We start from the raw sequence: 5,261 nt of genomic DNA on the forward strand, positions 1-5,261 counted from the left end.
CTGGTGTAATTCTGATAGGCCTGCCTTTATATGTTACTTGCCTTTTTTTCCCTTACTGCTTTTAAAATCCTTTCTTTGTTTAGTGCATTTGGTGGTTTGATTATTATGTGATGGAAGGAATTTCTTTTCTGGTCCAGTCTATTTGGAGTTCTGTAGGCTTCTTGTATGTTCATGGGCATCTCTTTCTTTAGGTTAGGGAAGTTTTCTTGTATAATTTTGTTGAAGATATTTACTGGCCCATTACATTGGGAGTCTTCACTCTCTTTTATACCTATTATCCCTAGGTTTGGTCTTCTCAGTGCGTCCTGGATTTCCTGGATATTTTGGGTTAGGAGCTTTTTGCTTTTTGCATTTTCTTTGACTGTTGTTTCAATGTTTTCTAAGTTGTCTTCTGCCCCTGAGATTCTCTCTTCTATCTCTTGCATTCTGTTGGTGGTACTTGAACCTATGGCTCCTGATTTCTTTCTTAGGTTTTGTATCTCCAGGGTTGTCTCTCTTTCTGATTTCTTTATTGTTTCTATTTCCATTTTTAGATTCTGGATGGTTTTGCTCATTTCCTTCATCTGTTTGATTGTGTTTTCCTGTAGTTCTTTAAGGGATTTTTGTGTTTCCTCTTTAAGAGCTTCTAGCTCTTTACTTGTGTTCTCCTGTATTTCTTTGAGGGTGTTATTTATGTCTTTCTTAAGGTCTTATATCATCATCATGATAAGTGATTTTAGATCTGAATCTTGCTTTTGTGGTGTGATGGTGTGTCCAGGACTTGCTATGGTGGGAGAATTGGGTTCTGATGATGGCAAGTGACCTTGGTTTGTGTTGTTTATTTTCTTACGCTTGCCCTCCCGCCCCCTCCCCCCGCCCCTGCCATCTGGTTAACTCTAGTGCTACCTGCCCTTGCTAAATCTGACTGGAGCCTGTCCTTCCTGTGACCCTGGCTGTGTCAGAACTCCTCAGAGTCAAGCTGCCTCTGTAATCCTGTGATTCTGGGATCCTGTGATCCTGGGCTTGTTAGATCACCTGGGAATGGGGCTTTCTCTTTGTTGTGGGACTGGCTGCAGAGTTTGTGCCAAAGGTCTGCTCAGAACACTAACCCAGATAGACTGGAAGGTAGCCGAGTCACTGGGCTGGTGGAGTTCCTGTGTGCCTGGTCCCGCTGGTCCCAGTTACTCTCAATGTTGGGACAGATGTTGGTTCCTCCTCACTTTTGATCCTAGGTGTGTCCCAGTTACTCCCAGTGTTGGGACAGATGTTGGTTCCTCCTCACCTCTGATCCTAGGTGTGTCAGAATGCCTGGGAGTGGAGCTTCTTCTGGGTGTTGTGGGACTGGCTGTAGAGCTTGTGCCCAAGGCTCTGGACCTTGAATTTTCAATGGACAAAGCCTGCTATATACTAAACAATTCTATAAACATTATGTATAATATATAAATTTTGTAAAATTGAAGTTCATTTAAGAAGCATGTAATAAAATTGGTTCAACATAAAAATCAAAACTTAAAACATTAATTTAATTATTTATTATAAATTACAGTAACCAAAACTTATTTTATTATTAAAATACTTCTAAGCATTAGAAATTAACAAAAAACCTAATTATTATGAAGTATTTCTTTAAACATGGAATTATTATGATTTTTGGGGTTTTGCTAAGGTTTGTTTATTTAGAGACAGGGAGTCCTACTGTAATGCCTTATGTATTATGTCCTAGCCTGGAATGTATTTTGTGGTTCAGGCCAGTTCTGATTAATAGGAAACCTCCAGTCTTAGTTGTTGAGTCCTGAGATTATAGGCATGTGCCACCATGCCAGAGTTTATAATTATGCCATATTTTCATTGAAAGATGCATAACTACTATAGAACTATGTGTACCATTCACACCTCTTTGGGAAAGACTCCTATACAGTTTAATTTAATATCTCTTTTTCTAGAGAAACTTGCTACAATTTCAAGTTTAATGGTTTTATGGCATATATATATATATATATATATATATTCCTTGTACATATATACATAATCCTTGTATATATATACATGTGTTTTATAAGGCAATTCTTCCAAGTATATCTTTATTACATTATCTGTATTCAGCTATCACACTCTGATTCAGCTTCCTCCCTGTCCTGATCCTTTTCCTTTACCTACTCTCCTTTCTTCCTCGATATCATTCATATAGTTAAATGGTTTTATGCATTTATATAAAACTAACATTTAAAATAAATACTTTCAGAAAGCATTTGATATTTATATCAGTCTGCCTTAATTCATTTAAAACATTGGTCTAGAAAATGACAACTTTATTCTGCTTTGAGTTGAATACACGTTTTATGTATATATTCCAGATTTTTCTGTATGTTCATCTGTTTATGGACACCTAGGCTGTTTCCATGACTGATTTATTGTTGATATTGCTACAGTAATGGTGGATGAACAAATATCTCTGTGGTAACTTGATTTATTGTCCATTGAGCATATAATTAGAAGTAGTACTTCTATTTTCATGTAATTTTCAGACTTTTTTTTTTTTTTTGAGAAACTTTCAATACTAATCTGTGGTGCCTGGCCAAGTTACCATTCCCAGAAGCAATGATCAAAGATTAACCTGCAGCATTTGTTGTTTCTTAATGTTAGCTGTTCTGACCAGTAGTGTAATTTTAATTTACATTTCTATGATGTTTAAGAATAGTTTTATGTGTTTATTAGCCATTCATACTTCATTTTCTGAGCAGCCTCTGCCTATTTCACTAATCCATATATTAATATTAATATTAGTATTTGTTTTGGAGGTATTTAGTGATTATTTTTCTTTTTTCTTGCTAGTTTCTTACGTATTTCAGATGCTTACCCTCAGTCATGTGTATTTTACACAAAGAAAAATTTTATACCTTGGGCTGTTGTTTTCTTGATTGTATGTGGTGCTGTGTAAAAGCTTTTAAATTCATGCAACCTCATTTGCCAAGTATGATATTATTTCTTGAATGGCCAAAGCAATGGGGCAAAATGTTAGAGGTATATCACCATATCTGGTGTCATTGTACTACAAAGGTTAGCAACAGAAATTACATGGTATTTTTGTGAAAAGCAGGGATTTTTGCCATGAGAGTTTCAGGAAGTTATGGCTTATTCTTATATCTTGAAATGCTTTTCCTGCATGGCATCCGTTCTGAGTCAAATATAAGAATATGATCTGCTTTGTAATGATTTCAGGGTGATGGATAAGGATCTAGCTGTATTCTTCCTTTCGCATGTGCATATCTAATTTCCAAGCACCTATTTTTCTTTTCTCCTTTTCTTTTAAAATTCAATTAACTTTATTTAAATTGAAAAATATTTCTTAAAACTACATTTAGAGTCAAAATCATTATCGGACATTGCTGGGAGGGGATCCTCTTGGTCCTGTGGAGGCTTGATGATCCAGGGTAGGAGAATTCTGGGGTGCTGAGGCAGGAGTGGGTGGGTGGGTGGGTGGGGGAGCATCCTAATAGAGGCAGGGGGAGGGGTAGAGGATAGGGGGTTAGTAGAGAGGAAACTAGGAAGGGAATAACATTTCAAATTTGAAATTAAATAAAAAAAATAACCAACAAAAAAAAGAACAAAATGAGAATTAAAAAAAACAAAAACAAAAACTAAATTCACCAGTATTTCTAAGGCAGAAACATTTATGTTAACAAAACCAGTTTTTACTTTGGAGATGATTCTTTAAGCAAATTGTAGAGAATGGAGAGAAGAAAGTAGGTTATTTACAGAAGATGTTTGCATATCTTATTTTAATATTTAAGAATACTCAGGTACAAACTTGGTGACAGAAAAGGCTTCAGAACACGCTGGTGTCTCAGAAGCAATCCTCAAAGGTTTAGTTTTCTCAGTTTCTGGCAGTGCCTAACAACCCTTTTCATCTTCGATCTTGGGAGCCAAAGAATATTTTAAGCGTCCCATGTCAGCAATTTTATCCTCTGCAACAAGAGGTACATCTGCAGATATACTGGAGTGTTACTGTAGGAGACAGTGGAGTGGCTTTTGTGAAAAAGTTCAAGTACCTCAGAGCAAAAGTTAGCTGAAGTGGCTCATTCATCTCTATGAATATAGCTTCCTCTTCCTTATCAACATTACTTGTTTGTGACAACTTAATGTTTCCAATTCCAAGCTCCCACTTGCAGAAAACTTCAACCTGTCCTTTGCACAGGATATCACAACAGCACCTCAAATATGGCTAAGCTCTTATCATATATGTACACATTCACCAAATGTCATCTTTACTACGTAGCTGTAATCTTGTGCTGGGATTCCAAGCTGCTCAGCATCTAAGTCCATGAACTTCATTTCATAGTCTGAGACTTTCTCTTGATTTGGTGCTTCAAGTACTAGTGCTAAAGTATCAGCATTATCTTTTTATTTTCTGATATTTATTTTGAAAGCCTTCTCAAAAATTAGGTGTGTTGTAGCTTAATGGGTTTAACTCTGGGTTCTTTCTTTTATTCTATTGTTGTTCATCCCTGCTTTTCATGTCTATATTGTGGGATTTTGGTTGCTAATATTTGTAGCATAGTTTGATGTCCTATATGGTGGAACCTTCAACATTGTTCCTTTCGCTTGGAATTTCTCTGTTTATTTGGGATGTTATATGTTTCCATAAGAATTTTATGATTTTTTTGTATTTTTGTCAAGAATGTCATTGCCATTTTCTAAATGATTACACTTGCAAAGTCTACATGACATGTGGTGGGTTAGTATAGCCACTTCACAATATTAACACTGCTAATCAAAAACCATGGAAGGTCTTTCCACCTTCCATTTCTTTTTTCCTTTTTTTCATCTTTCATCTTCTTGGTTAACTTGATTAGCAGACATTTTTGAAGGTCTTTTGAGTAGGATCCTTTTCATTCTTTTGGTTCAGCATATTCATTATTATTATATAGGAAAGCTATTCATTTCTGTGTATTGATTTTATATCTTATATTTTACTAAAACTGTATATCTATATCTCACAGACTTTGAGCTAAAGTAGAAAACTAAAAAAAAATGTTTGCTATCACTAGTAAAAATGGAAATGAATAAAATTTCCATCATTTAGCAGAACTAAAATACATAGTAGTGGCTGGTTTACGGGAGAATGTAGTATAAAATGTTATTAAAAATTAAAATCTAGTTTTTGCAGTGGGAACATTAACAGCACTTCAAAGAATGTCTTATGCACAAGTTCCATTAGGTTGAGTTGGAAGGATGTAGGGGTTCTTCTATGTTACCAAAAAGCCATGAATAAAGTTAGCAAT

General features: G+C 35.4%; 1 pseudogene; it reads right to left on the reverse strand.

The window, feature by feature from the left end:
* Positions 1-3,870: 3,870 nt before the first annotated feature.
* Positions 3,871-5,261, reverse strand: part of LOC116081032 — a 116,402-nt pseudogene continuing 115,011 nt past the window's right edge.

Source organism: Mastomys coucha, unplaced genomic scaffold (genome assembly GCF_008632895.1).
Source record: "Mastomys coucha isolate ucsf_1 unplaced genomic scaffold, UCSF_Mcou_1 pScaffold6, whole genome shotgun sequence".
NCBI lineage: Eukaryota > Metazoa > Chordata > Mammalia > Rodentia > Muridae > Mastomys > Mastomys coucha.